The following is a 16,076-nucleotide window of genomic DNA, read 5'->3' on the forward strand; positions in this document are numbered from 1 at the left end:
ACAAACAGAGACCGGACCGGGAGTCAATCCAAGAACAGAACAAACAACAAAACCTCAAATGGGGCCGGTCCCACTGTTAAATCAAGAACATGGACAAGCCCGATAGGAGACCCCAACGACAGCAACCTGATTAAACCAGGGGACGATACCTACCTCAGCCAGGAAATGGACGCTAATCAGACAGACCATCTCTCAGACCATCTTAAAAGCTCCACTATAGCCCCCATTCATTAACATAATGGAAACAATCTCAACAGCCCTATTCCAACACTCAGAAAAACTAGAGTTGCAAATCGATCTCCTGCAGGTCCTCGCCCAACACGTATCAGGTATAGAAAGAAAAATTCAAGCATTAAACTCCATCATTGAGTGGGTGCAAAAAGACCCTCACACATCGTACCATGAATGCCAATGCACAAGCACCACACTTCAATTAAAGATCATCCCGGAGATTCTTACAAATATACTGTCAGAAGTAAAAATAAATAACAACAAACGCAGCCATACCGGGGATAGCAGTTACACAAAAACAACGTTGAATCAGCAGAACTCCGCTTCTTTTCCTGGCACCTCGGAAAACATGAAGGGAGCGGCTGGGAACTCAAAAGAATTAACCCCTGACACTCAGACAGATATCGACCTGACCAGGAAAAACATCCAAAATGAACAACATAATGACAACCTAGGGCCCGAAGCAGCAACCTTAAAACCGCAACAACAAAACCCCAGCCACCAACTAACAAAACGGGAACGCAGAAGGCTGAAAAAATCAAGGCATAACAAGGAAAACAGAGCTCAAGCAATAACTGAATCTGCCCAAGAACAGGCCCGAGAACAATCAATCATAAGTGACCAGGAGACGAACTTGCAGGTATCAACTCCAGGAAACAGTCTAGCGGAAGAGATGGCAAATAAACATAATACGGAAAAATCGCTAGAATCAATACATCAACCCAACAATTGCGAAACAATAATTAGATCACAGGTCCTAGAACAATGCAAACATCTAAGCAAAAAGACTGATGGCAATTGGTTGTCCCCAATAAGTATCAAAATAAAAACAGGAAATCACAGCAAACCCCACGAGCAGAACATCAAAGTATTTCCCGTTTCTTTCCCAAGCAAGCAAAAGCTCAAACTAGCGAAAAAGGGGTCGAACAGCAGGACCCACCGAAACTCAGAAACACCTCAGAAATTTGGGTTGATCGGCCTCCAGAATCAGGAAAACAAGCAAATCCACAAAACACAAAAGCCGACAGAATAGACCACACAGGGACAAAAATATTTCGCCCCCAAACACCAACAGAGGGGAACATTTGGGCAGAAGAGGCCATATTCAGTGGAATTTCTGCAAGTTTGCACCAACATAAAATTGAGTTGCAGGAAAGTAATGAAGGTCAAACATGCCCAATGGCCTAGTAACTCTGGAACTGATTCCACATTACAAGTCAAAAGGCACCCACGATATTCTCAATCACAGCGCCATACTAAAGCTTGCAAATTCAATTGAAACTCTAAAACACTTAAACACAAACCACATAGCAAGCATTCAATTTAAATCAATATCAAATAAGGAAGAGAGGAAAATGACGATCGTCACTTGGAACGATCCAACAACCACAATGGAAGTCTGGAGCCAAAGAGATTCCTTCGCCAAATGGGGAATAGAAATGAGAACAACAGAAAAAGAACGCTACCCAGACCCCCTAAATAAAACATGAGGTCCGGTGCTGGCAATTAGGTGCCGGTGCCGAGCACTGGAAACCACCAGCTCAAATTAAACCCTGACAAAACCCCTCCTTACAGATACGGAGTTCGCCCCTCACTAGCAGTTAGGCCTTTCAAAATGACAGTCCTAGCATGGGTACCCACCCCATCGTACAGGTCAAGGGAGTAGCCAGAAGATTAAAACACCCCCCACTTTGAGCTACGCAGTTAAAGGCACCAAGCAAGCACAGACATGAGCCCAACCCTCTCCTAGAACTCCATTGTCTCTTCCATCCAAGCATCTATCCATTCATTCTTTCACTTTTCCATCCACCCGCTGATGGCCACTATTTCCACTTCACATTCTGTCACCCATTAATTCTTTCATCCATCATTTAATCTATACCTAGTCCATCCATTCATCAACTCTGCCATCCAGCCATACACCGTGCCATCCATTGGTCCTTTCCTTCCGTTCACCCACTCTGCCTTCCATCCTTCCACTCTGCCTTCCATCGAGCCAATCTGCCATCCATCCATTCCTTTATCCATCCATACCCTCTGCTATCCGTTAATCCACTTTTCCATCCGTTAATCCACTTTTCCATCCATTCATCCACTTTGCTATCCATCCTTCCATCAACTCTTCTATCCATCCTTCCATCTACCCATTCTGCCATCCATTCATCCAGTCACCCATTCTGCAATCCACCAACCACACATCCGTTCATTCATGCCCTCTGCCATCCATTCACCCATCTATCCATCCACTCTGCCACCCATCATTTAATCTATCCACTCTGCCATCCTTCCATTCATTCACTCAGCCATCCACCCATCCACTCCACCATCTATCCATCTTGCCATCCATCATACATTCATCCACTTTGCTAGTCACTCATCCGCCCACTCATGCATTTGTCAATCCACTCTGCTGTCCATTCACTTATCTCTTCATCCACTCATCCATCAATCCTTTTACTCTGCCATCCTTTAATCTGTCCATCCATTCCTTTACTCTGCCATCCTTTCACCTGTCCTCCCCCTCTATATTCACCCACTCATCCGTTCATCCATCTTTCTACTCTGCCATCCTTTTACTCGGCAATCTCCTATCCATTTACTCATCCTTTCACCCACTCATCCATCTACCCACTCATCCATTCGCTCATTTATCTACCACTCTGCCATCCATTCTTTCACCCTTCTTTCCTTCCATTCAATATTCATTCCATCGTTCCCTCTTCTATTGACCCCTCTTTCGTTCTTCCTTGCCCCTACTAGCTCTCCTATTAATACTGTATTCCTTTATAGCAGTAGTTATTATGGTTTGCCCACCGAGTTTGAGACAGGAGAAGCCCATAAAGAGCCCACTCCCACTGCAGCTGCCAATGCGGGGGGAGGGGGAAGGGATAGGGCTCACAACGCCCTAAACCCTTTACAAATGAAAAATGAAGGGGGACGCGCTTTGCCGCTCTGCTGCCTGCTGTACCTGCCACCAAGGGGACTCCACTTCCCAGAATCCAGCAAGCCCCCAGGAGGGGGAGGAGCCATCACACGTGCTAAAGGCGCCGCCTGCATGCCGCAACGCGGGAAGCGCTTTACCGCTCTGCTGCCTGCTGTACCTGCCACCAAGGGGACTCCACTCCCCAGAATCCAGCAAGCCCCCAGGAGGGGGAGGAGCCATCACACGTGCTCAAGGCGCCGCCTGCATCCTGCAATGCGCTTTACCGCTCTGCTGCCTGCTGTACCTGCCACCAAGGGGACTCCACTCCCTAGAATCCAGCAAGCCCCCAGGAGGGGGGAGTAGCCATCACACGCGCTAAAGGCTCCACCAGCATCCCGCAACACGGGACGCGCTTTACCGCTCTGCAGCCTGCTGTACCTGCCCCCAAGGGCAGTCCACTCCCCAGAATCTAGCAAGTCCCCAGGAGGGGGAGGAGCCATCACACGCACTAAAGTCGCTGCCGGCATCCCGCAACGCGGGTCGCACTTTACCGCTCTGCTGTCTGCTGTACCTGCCACCAAGGGGACTCCCCTCCCCAAAATACAGCAAGCCCCCAGGAGGGGGAGGAGCCATCACACGTGCTAAAGGCGCCGCCTGCTTTACCGCTCTGCTGCCTGCTGTACCTGCCACCAAAGGGACTCCACTCCCCAGAGTCCAGCAAACCCCCAGGGGGGGAGGAGCCATCACACGTGCTAAAGGCACCGCCTGCATCCCGCAACGCGGGACGTGCTTTACCGCTCTGCTGCCTGCTGTACCACTACCAAGGGGACTCCACTCCCCAGAATCCAGCAAGCCCCCAGGAGGGGGGGAGTAGCCATCACACGCGCTAAAGGTGCCGCCGCCATCCTGCATCGCGGGACGCCATTTACCACTCTGCTGCCTGCTGTACCTGCCACCAAGGGGACTCTACTCCCAAGAATCCAGCTAGCCCCAATGAGGGGGGAGGAGCCATCACATGCGCTAAAGGCACCGCCAGCATCCTGCAATGCTGGACACGGGCGGGCGGCACGGCCCTCCTTGCCAGGCAGGGCAGGGCCACCTTCCTTTCATCCAACTCCTGAATTGTGACGCAGAGCTACTTGCAATCCGACAAGGTACTGTGTTCAGCCCTAATGATTATATCAGGGACCTTTTGCTGCTAGAAGGTACCAGTAGGATCCTATGACTAAAAACTTTGTGCTGGGACCCTGGACTTAGCAAATAATTTCTGCAAACCAAATATTTGACTTTGGGCATCGGGGGTATAAATATCTTGTGGGTCATTGTAAGCATCGTGCCACACAAAACTATCAGGGGCCAAAATATGGGTAAAGGAAAACGATTGAGGGAGCGGGTGTGGAAAATGGCCCTAACGGGGGGGCAGGAAAGTGGAAAAAGGCAAGGAAAACACACAAACAAGCCACCAATAACTGTGTGATGGATAGAATAGACACCCTTATCTATGAATGAGAAGGCATCCTAGAAGCAGAACCAATAGTTCCCCACACTAACACCCAATCGCCCTTCAAAAGCGCCAGCCCTCCCTGCCCAACTATCATTCCCACAATGTTCCAGAAGCCCTCTCGGAAGGGAGTATCAATTCATAGTAAAGACGCATCACTGTAGTTTAGAGTAGAACAGGTGAATGATTCTTCTTCCCATGACTCTTCTTCCCAACCTCCAAATCTCTCTACTAGCATCGATGAGAGCCAACACGGCTCCCCATTACCTGCTTGAACAGGTTTGCATCTTTGGCAGATATGCCCGACGCCTCTGGGAAGAGATGTTCCAACCACCTCCCACAACTCCAATTGAGATTAGTGAATTTTCAGCTAGTTAGCTCCTTTAGGCTAGAGATAGGAACCATGAGAAATATGATCGAAGAGCTTATCATCACGGTCAAACTTCTATCTTCAAAGGACACATCCCATAAGCAAAAGCAGCCCGCACACCCCTAGCATGAACAACCCCCACAGGCCCATCGGGCTTGTTCACTCACTCATTCACAAAGAAAGAGGCCCAATATGAAATGGACCTTCTTCATCCCCCTCATTAACATTTAAGCAGGTTCCATCAACCTTCAAGCTAAAACAGGCTGACAATCCTAAAGCCAACCATATCAGAAGCAAGTCTCCTCTCAGGCCCCTACAAACTGCACCAGACCACCCTATTTACCACTAGTCACACGTACCTATGCAAAAGATCTCTACCAGAGGAGCTCTCCAGTAACTCTCTCCCTTCAGCCGGCGCAAAAACCTTTTATGGTCAGTGTCCCCAAGCTAGATCTAACGGGTGGCTATGAAAATGAAGACTCTCTAATTAACAAATCCATACACTGGATCCGCCACGTTAGGGGTTGTCGCTCAGTCATACATGAAGATATCGTCAGGGCTCGGAGATGCAAGTCCCTTATCCAACCCCTGGACTGCATCAAGCTTACCCTGACCAAGGCCGATCAAGCTGAAAATCTTCTTACACTGGAGTATCTCACTGCCCCCCTGGCTCCTCAGCTATACAGTTCAGGTAATTTCCAAAAACACCAGTAGCCAGGTCACATGATAAACACCCATCGAGGGCCTCAAGTGGAAGGACCCCATTGAAAGCCATCGATTGACTGCAAAGCGAATCCCACCCACACCAGGAATCACACATTACCCCCTTCAACAACTACACATAGTCCTCAAAACAACTTAATCCCTTGCGCTGGTCTCGAGCCACTGACAAATACCTTGGAAACTACTGGCCAAAACCACCACCTCATGGATATTATGAGGGTTCATCCCTCTACAGCCTCTGATCTCCCTGTTTCACCACTAGCCCCTGTGCCACCCTGCCAACACATCCTTAGAAGAGACACAAACCATGATCCGGCTATCCCCCAACAGCTAAAGATCATTTCCTGGAATGTTGCAGGGCTCAGCAGCAAATTGTCATTGCCCCACTGGAACGAACTGATAGCGGGTTTTGACATTTGTGTTTTCCAGGAAACTTGGAGTTTGGTTCCTTTACACAAATCGGGTTATAGCTGTTTTTGCTCACCAGCTACCACCATAGGGAAAGGGCGCCTCTTGGGAGGGTTGATCATTTGGGTTAATATCGCTTTGGGTTGCAGAATTACCGCACAACAAAACGTGAGTCCAGACATCTTGAGGCTCACTATCAAGGGAACCAGGGGGGGAGAAACGCTCGACTTATTCAATGTTTACATAAGGGGGACTACAGGGGGCAAACCTTCACCTATTGTCACGCTGTTGGAACAAGTTCTATCCAGTTGCCTGTTTCACTCCAGAGTTGTGGTTGCAGGAGATTTTAATTGTACCTTTGAGCCTCTAAGCTCAGAGGACATGCTGGGGGTCGAGGAAGATGACAGAAAATTGTCTGTTCCCCTATTAAGCATACCTCCTGTTAAAAGATGGTCGCAGATAGCAATCCAACTTAATGCACTCACCCTGGAATTTGGCCTGAGGGCAGCAAATGGTAGAACCACATCAGATGTCCAGGGGGCCAATACTTATAATAGAGCTAGCTGCCCTTCCCGCATCGACTACGTCTTATTAGACGTAAGACTATGGAGAAATGTAATAGACATAGTAGTGGGCAACACAACTGATAGTGATCATAACCCCCTTTGTGTGACCATGAAGATCCCACGGGTCCTCCCCTGTCCTTTTTCGAGCACCCATATGCTATCGTTAACTAAAGAGGTGGTCCCCTCAAACTTCAGAAGGTTTCTCAAATGGTGCAAGGTTGTTGTACAAGATTAAAAAATAGCAGGAGTCAGGCAAGTACTGAACAAGAACACTTTAGAGCTACAGGAGGCAATAACAAGCGTAGACGGGCTGGCAAATGTCCCTACTATCCACTCGTGCACATTTGAACAGATAGATGTATATTTCCAAGCACCTAATAAGCATAGCAAATCTGGCACACAACCAAAGAGCAGGCAGACATGGTACACTAAGAATTGTAGACTCAAGTGGCAAGTATTAGCTACAGCAATCAGAAGCAAGAACTGCCCTGTGATTTAAATCGTAAGAAAAGACAATAGAGCGGCTTTGCTTCAAGCAAAGTTGAAATCGGATGAGACCCGCTGGCAGGATCTAAAGGACGTTAGCATAGCAAGGGATATCAAATCTTTTATGGAATCTTGTTAGACGGGCAGAAAAGAGGGATCCAGATCAAATCCCCAACCATATCTCATGCCAGGATTAGTGCGATCATTTCGGGAAACTCTACTCTGGGTCTGATGACGTTTGCCTGGAAGGGTCACGTGACCACTCCCTCATTCTCTCTGATGGTAGCAACAGCAAACTTTTTTCGTGGTTGAAGTAGAAGTTGCCATAAGTAGGATAGTTCCCGCCAAAGCTCCGGGACCAGACGATCTTCCAGGACATTTGTTCCTTGTAGACCCCCGAAACTAGGCACGGTATATTTTGCTTTTAATTAATTCCATCGCTAATGGTTGTCCAGTACCGGAATCCTAGAAAGGGGCGGAATTGGTCCCAATTTTTAAGAAGGGAGCCAGAGAGGACCCTGCCAACTACAGACCAATCAGCCTGATTGATGCAATTCAGAAGGTAGTTGGCAGAGTCCTGCTGCAGAGGATCCAATCTTGGGCTGAAGACGAAGACATCCTCTCCCAATATCAGGCTGGTTTCAGGGCCAACACGGGAACGGTGGATCAGGTCTTTAGGCTTCTTTTGAAATTTTGGAAAGTTGTTGTGATCCGCAGAGGCAGTTTTTATCTTGCTTTTATAGACTTAAGGACTGCCTTTGACCTGGTTCCCAGGAAAAGGTTGTGGCAAATATTAGGAGACATGGGCATCCCTCCACTAATCCTTAACCTATTGATCCGGCTTCATGAACAGGTGAGATGGGGTCCCAAGGTCAACTGACAGGAAGGATTCCAGTAAACAGGGGAGTATGCCAGGGCTGTGTGATGGCACCCACCCTGTTCTCTTTATACCTGAACGGGTTGGTTAGTTTCTTGCAAGAAGTTCCAGCTGATGACCTGGCCCTGGCGGGTGATAAGGTACCTACTCTCCTGTTTGCGGATGACACATTGCTGATCTCTAAGACCCCAGCCGGGCTACAAAAATTACTGATTTTAATCTTTTTGTAACTCTCGATGGCTGGTCATAAACACTTCTAAGACCAAGTCATTGACATTTAACCCCCACAAATTGTCCAGAAACAATCTCACCTTAGATGGGATACACTTGGAGAGAGCCAGTACGTTTGACTATCTCAGTATTCGACTCTCGGAAAAAATGCAATGGAGGTCCCACCTTGACAAAATGCTCTTGAATCATAAATGTGCGGTCGGGGTACTAAGCAAAGAACATCGCTCATCGCAGAGCAGGCCAGTTGCCCCGGCACTCAGGGTTTATGACGCAAAAGCAGTTGGCTCGGCACTTTATGGAGCCAAGCTATGGGAATTTGACAATGTTGATGAGATATGCAGGTCAGAGCACAAGTTTTTGAGGGATTTGGTTATGCTACCCCGGAATGTCCCATTCACTCCCTTGATGTATGATAAGGGTAGGCGTTCATTCGGCGATATTGCTAAACTGCGCCCACTGCTCTTTTGGGCTCGCCTTAGGCGGACTACTAAACTCACAAATTATGCTAAAGCATTTACCAAAGTAACGAGCTTAGACGTCAACCATGGGGTTAATTGGATAACTAACGTCAGGAAATTAATGACAACTCTTGACCTTAAGGACTCCTGGGACTACCAAAATCCCCCCAAGCAAGGCAGAGCTTAAACGTCTCTATTGGGACTGGATTGATACCCGGGAGCTTAGTAACCCAAATGTGGGAAGGCTAAGGGAAGACTTTTTCCAGCACAAACAACGTAGAAGCCTTGAACCATATTTGGATATAATCCAGATACCAACAGACAGGGTGCTTTACGTTCAATTTAGACTTGGATTGCTTCCGATCCATGAATTAACTTCTAAATGGTGCTCCCCAAAACAGACAACAGAAGACTGTCCTTGGTGTAGGGCACCGAAGGAGAGTGTCGCCCATCTCATGTTTACGTGTAAAGCATACGAAATAGCAAGGTCTAGATGGCTAAAACCAATCTGCAAACAACTAGGTACCCTTGATCATCGCGTTGCTTTACGTATCCTTAAATCTGATGCAAGAACCCTCTTTGTTTGTGGAGTGGCCAAGGTTTAAGGTTGTGCCTGGATAGTTGGGCATAAAAGCATGCGAAGGGCGACTTAATCTCATATCACAAGCCCCCTGGAGAATATATCAGGGCACAAGATGAACGACCAAATATTGCTCAAACTAATTCCTATGCACTGTCACTTATATAAGGTATATATCGGGTACCATTCTTTTAATCATACATTTTAACTGTTGTTCTCATTTAAAATGAAATATTTTTATCACAATGAAATAATGTGTTATCATGTCGTGACCGAATAGACATCATGTATCTGTTATGTCTTTTATGATAACTTTTATCTGTACAGATTTTATTTTTTATAAAGGATTTTCTGATGCTTTTATGATACTTGTTATCGAAATAAAGCAATTTGACTGACTGAAAAATGAAGGACTGCCTCGTGCCTGCTTAAATGCTCTTATAAAATTGGCCACTTTACCAGTACTTTGTTATCAACTCCCAAATTATGAAAGGCTGAGTCACTCGTCTCCTTTCTAAAATGTCTCTGAGACATGTGCATTAACCTATCGAGAAAACTTACTGCAGCGTGTGATTTGCTGTCTCATGCCAAACACATGCACAACGCCCTCTTTCTCGTTCTAACCCTTCGGCAATATCATCTTTCAGCCGTTTCCCTACAACTCTCTCTCTTCTACCAGCTTTTTTTATCTGCCTGAATTGTTTTGACCACGTGTACTTCCCAAAACCGCCCACATTTTTCCAAACTATCCTTCGGGATTCATGATTTAGGTAGAGTTTCTAACAGATTTGGGCAGTAAGAAAAATGTCGGAAGAACTAAAGAGTTTCCTTAGAAGCGTCTGGGTGTACGCACACTACTTTTAAAAGAAGGCATCAAGGTTCCTTCGAGAGAATGCCACTACAAATGACAACAAAACGCGCTAAACTTTCATTGCTGACACCTGCCGGGGGACTGCAAGTCCCAGGATCCAGTGCTCTCCCAGGAGGGAGGAGCATGCCAGCCATCCCGCACATTTAAGCGTGAAACCAACTCCGCGGCACGTGCCCGGGCGAAGCCATCGCCCGGAGGATGCGGGGCTGGGTTGAGGCTTGAAGCCCCATCTCACAAAGGTACTGTTGCCGGTTCACCCTTGCTACTCCACTTATTATTGTACCTTTAGTCAGACTTATAGTCTGTCTTCCCATTGGCCATTGCAGCCCCGTTAGGGCTAGTACTGTGCTGTAGTATTATTGTTGAGGTTTGATTGTCTAACTGGTGTCATGGGGAAAAGGAAAGGGACGGAGATTGGGCTGGGAGGTGCTGCTAGGAAGAGATCTAAAAAACGGCCCCAGCCACTTGTACAGGGATCTGGGTGTGAAGGGAGAGAAGGGGGGCCAGGAGAGGAAATCCTCTGCCGCATTGAGAACATTGTTGCCGACTGTGAAGAGCTGTTAATTTCACCTGCACAAATTCCTAACACCCCCACTATTGATACCATCCACACCAAGTCCCCTTGTCCCCAAAACTCCACCGGACCTATTGCCATAGGGTATGGGAAGATCCCTAACCTATTTAAGAAAGCAGCAAGGAAAAGTAAAATGTTCCCAGCCGCAGACTTGCGAAATAGTCATACCTTAAGCCTTCCGTATGCTCAAAGGGAAGCAAGTCTCTCTGATAGCGTTACACTAGATGAGCTCCCTTTGAGTAATCATTATAACCTCCTTCCTGACAAGCCATCCATAACTAATGTGCACACTGACATGGACTACACCCACTCAATTAATAATGACTTAAGTACAAACTCATTACAGGGAGCAAGGGAAGCTGGTAACAGCTCCATACCCTTGAACCTTGATCTTCAGAGGGAAATTATAGCCTTAAAAAGTAACCCAGGACAGTGGCTCAAACAGCCTTTTTCAGCGACAACGTGTCTCTCTTCCGGGGTCGCTGATGATATTGCGATGTACCAGGGATCGTGTGGTCAGGGAAGACTTCTTCAGGTTCTTCAGGTGATGTGGCTTGTCCTTTCTCTGTGTCCAGGATGTCGCGATGATCCGCCAACACAGCTGGGCTCACTAGGTCATGCGGAACCCGCCGATAGTTAGTGGCATTGATCCAGTTGTTCCGGTTGGTCACTCCTCCACAGTCCTGGTAGCCAAGAGCACCTGCTCAGGACCGCGCCACCTCGGGACTTGGGAGCTGGCTCTCTGGAAGGACTTTGTCACCACGTATTCTCCAGGCCGTAGATCATCGCCCTCACCCAGTGACCTGTCTGGAAGCGTTTCACAAACCTGTTGATAAATAGAAGACAAACTATCAGTCAACTGAGACAAATAGTCATTCATCAATACACAAGGCACATCATGTATAGGGCGTGACTTAGGAATCCCCAAATATTAATTGGCCTCCAGAAAACCACCTCATACGGTGTAAATCCAGATCATGTATGTGGTATCGATCTAATGGATAGCAATGCCAAGGGCAGTGCATAAGGCCATTTCAGAGATGTGGCAGCTTGTAATTTGGCCAACTTAAGCTTAAGGGTAGAGTTGTATCATTCCACTAGCCCTGCTGATTGTGGGTGAAAAGCAGCATGGAAGTTCTGCTTAGTTCCCAATCCTTTCATGAGGTAATCAACCACTTGCCCAATGAAATGGGATCCGTTGTCATTCGATAAAACTCGGCAAATGTCAAATCAAGGGAAAAACTCTTTTAGTAGCACCTTTGCTGTAGTAAGAGCTGTATTCTCTTTCCCAGCATATGCCTCTATCCATTTACTGAAGGCACATACCACCACTAAGACATATTTTAGATTATTGCAGAGTTCAAGCTGGATATAATCCATTTGCAAAACCTCAAAAAGTGCAGTAGGTATGGCAAACCCTCCTGTTGGAGTTTGTGTTCCTTTATTATACTGGAGACAAATCAGACAAGACTGGACTATCTTTTTAGCTGTGCCGGAAATATCTGGATGATCCCAAACTTGCATAAGTTGCTTCGTCATTGAGGACGCTCCAACATGTGCCGGCCCATATGCCATGTGAATCATAGGATGTAAATAGGCTGTGGGTAACTTCCATTTTGTCATGTTTTTATTCCTCCAACAGCCCTCATCATCCAATGGTCTAATTCATCAACAGAAGCAGATCGTTGCATGTCCAGTACTTCTTGCCTGGCATCATGCCAACGTTCAGCCTGTGACTTGACCACATACATAGATGTACTACTTCGCTGCATTGCAGTCTCACGGGCTGTGTGATCCGCAAAGGCATTGCCCTGTCCTATTTTATCAATCACGTTCTTGTGTGCGCTACACTTAACAATCGCTACTTTCTTAGGATAAGTCAAGGCAGTAAGGAGATTGTGTACTAATTTCCCATGCACTATTTGTGTCCCATGTGAAGTAAGAAAGCCTCTTTCCTTCCAGAGTTGCCCAAAATCGTGAGCCACTCCAAAAGCATATCGGCTATCGGTATAGATGTTAATGAACAGATTAGTAACTAAGCTCACATGCTCGTTAGCACTATCAACTCAGATGCCTGAGCTAAATTCTGTAGGATGCGAGCCGTCTCAACTACTGTCTGAAGTGTTGTAGTTGCATACGCAGATGTCGTGTCATCGGGCAATTTCAAGCAGGACCCATCAACCCACAACTCCGCATCAAAACTAGAAAGGAGCGTATCTTGTAGGTCAACACAACCCTTTGTTTGTTCTTCTGTAAGGGATCTACAATCATGTGACTCTTGTGGCTGGGACTGAGTAGCTGGAAATGGCAATAGTGTAGCAGGATTTATAGTCGAACATCTTTTCAGTGTGATATGAGGGGTCAAAAGTGTCAATTCATAGCCTGCCAAGCGAGCACTAGTCAAATGCTGTGTTTTCGTTTTGATTTAAAAGGGCATCAGCTGAATGGGGTACTAACACAAGCAATCTATGTGACAAGACTATTCCCTCACTTTGACGTATGGACACAGCTGTCGCTGCCACCGCTTGAAAACACCCAGGCAACACACGAGCGACTGGATCAAGGACAGCTGAAAAATAGGCACAAGGACGCTGCTTATCACCGTGTATCTGGGTTAAAACCGAGAGAGCGCAACCGTCCCTCTTGTGTACATAGAGTGTGGAGGCCTTAGTGTAGTCTGGAGTTCCTAATACTGGTGCAGAACAAAGAGCTTAATGTAACTGTTGAAAAGCATTGTGGCATTCAGTAGTCCATGGGAGGGGCATCCAAGTGTCTTTAGTCAAAAGAGTCAACAAGGGTTTAACAATGTAAGAAAAGCTAGGGATCCACTGCCGACATAAAGAAGTAAGACCAATCAGTGCAAGAACATCCTTCTGAGTACGGGGCACAGGCATGTCTAAAATAGCTTGAATAGGGTCTGGTGTGAGTGCACGTCCCTCCTTAGACAGGAGGTGACCTAAGTAGGTAACCAGCTGTCTACAATATTGCAATTTCTTCCGAGAGACTTTATGATGATGAGATGCAAGAAATGATAGTAATAACAGTGTTCCTTCTTCACACTGTTCAGGGGTATCAGCAGCCAACAAGATGTCATCGACATATTGAATAAGAGCCACCCCTTTCGGTACAGGGAAAGAATCAAGCTGTCTTTTCAATGCCTGGCTATAAATGCTAGGACTGTCTGTATACCCTTGTGGAGCTCTACAAAATCTGAATGAGCGATTATTCAAAGTGAAGCCGAACAAATAACGGCTGTCAGGATGAATAGGTATTGAAAAATTTTTATTCTTCAAATCGATCACACTGAATGTAGTTGCAGTAGGAGGAACCATAGTAAGAAGCGTTGTGATGTCAGAAAGTACCGGATATTGGGGCACTACTATCTTGTTGACCTCTCTCAAGTCAATGATAAATCTATAAAAATTAGAATCAGTGTCTTTTTTCAAAATAGGAAGAATAGAGCTATTACAGGTATTGTAAGGAACTTCTTCCACAACCCCCACTCTGATCAAATCCTGAACAATAGGTGTCAATGCTTCTTCACCTTCTCGAGAGATTTTATATTGGGGCAATCGGGGCAAGAAAGCTCCTTCCTTCACTTGAATATGTACTGGTGGGATAACCATTTGACCCACATCGGTATCTGATGTAGCCCACAAGGTACTAGGTAGCGATGCCAAAGCAATATCCTCTTTAATAAGACAAGACCTCTCAACCATTGGATAGTTGTCATTTAAAATGACACGCACACCTTCTGGGAAACAACGTATTGTAGCATGAAAATGTTTAAGCATATCGATACACACAATGTTTTCCGGCATGTTAGGGGAAAGCAGAAATGGACATGTAGCAGTGAATTTATCAAGACTAAATGCAAGTGGTTGTGGCAGTGGGCTAAGGGAAGGTGTCCCATCGAATCCTATCGATGTGATCGTTGTGCCAGACAGGGGAGCCCTAGGAACCAATTGTTTAGAAAGAGCACTACGAGTAGCTCCTGTATCAACCAGAAAGCGATCAGTAGAACCCAAGACGTTTGCATCGACGTAGGGACCCCTATGATCTACTGGGACCTCAACCGGTTCCTTACCCCATCCTAGGCATTCCTATGCATTATCAGAATCCTTAGGACCATCAGCCGAATAATCAGACATTTGGTATTGGTTTCGCCTATCAAAATTATTAAAAGAATTAGGATTGTGTTCAACTGCCTCAATTCTGGTACGATTATCCATGCCTCCCCTATTTTCTGTGTTCCCCAGGCGGCCTCTCATACTTCTTCTACCCCGTTGATACTGCTGACCTCGTAAATGGGGGCCCTCAGAACGCCAATGTCCAATCTCTTTACAATACGCATACTGATCAGAAGACAAAGTTGCTTGAGGGAAAGGGGGTACAACAGGGTGATACATCGCACGTCCACCTCTACCACCACCTCTAAATAAGGGACCATAGACTTGAGCCAACATACCTTTCTTTTTTAAATCCTTAACCTTTTTATCCTCCTTGCCTTTTGCTTCCATTTAATGACTCTCATAATACTGGGCCATAGTCAAAAGAGAGACAGGGGAAGACGTAGTCCATGAACTCTCGCTGGCCTTTAAGCGACAAGCTATTCTGGCAACATGTTAGCGACAAATTTGTCGACGAACAGATGCTTACCCATGTCATCTGTCAACGACTGCCCACTAAAGTCATGGAATGTCTCTTCGAATTGTGTAAAGAAATCAGAACCGGACTCATCCACTTTCTGCTTACAAGACGCTAATGTAGTCTAATCTATTTTCTTAGGGGGTATAAGAGTTTTCAACTTGGTTACAGTGGCTTTGGGAAGATCTAATATCACCTGTTGTGGTTTCTGCGTAGGCTCTCTATCAGCATCTATTTCCTCTAAATGCACCCAAGTATTACCATAAGCTACATTATCATCTACCTTCCGAATTGATCTCCACATATCAGGGGGTAAAATAAAGCCCAAAAACATGTTAATATCAGGCAATGTCATAGTGCAGGAGTTAATGGCTCCTTCTACTTCTTCATAAAAAGCGGCTGGATTTTTGGGCGGATCAGGCAAAGCAGCTTTAAGAGCCATAACGTCTGCTCTACTCCAAGGGGTATAAACCTAATTATAAATAAAATATCCCTTCACATTATCTGAAGTTTTATCGTCACTTGTTCCAGCTCCCCTTGGAGGAACATACAAAGGTGCCGCTTCACGCATCGGCTTCAGAGTAACTACAGGATTACTAGTGTCTTTATCGGTCCCTGTAGCTTCTTCTT

Source organism: Triturus cristatus, chromosome 12 (genome assembly GCF_964204655.1).
Source record: "Triturus cristatus chromosome 12, aTriCri1.1, whole genome shotgun sequence".
In the NCBI taxonomy this organism is placed as follows: Eukaryota; Metazoa; Chordata; class Amphibia; order Caudata; family Salamandridae; genus Triturus; species Triturus cristatus.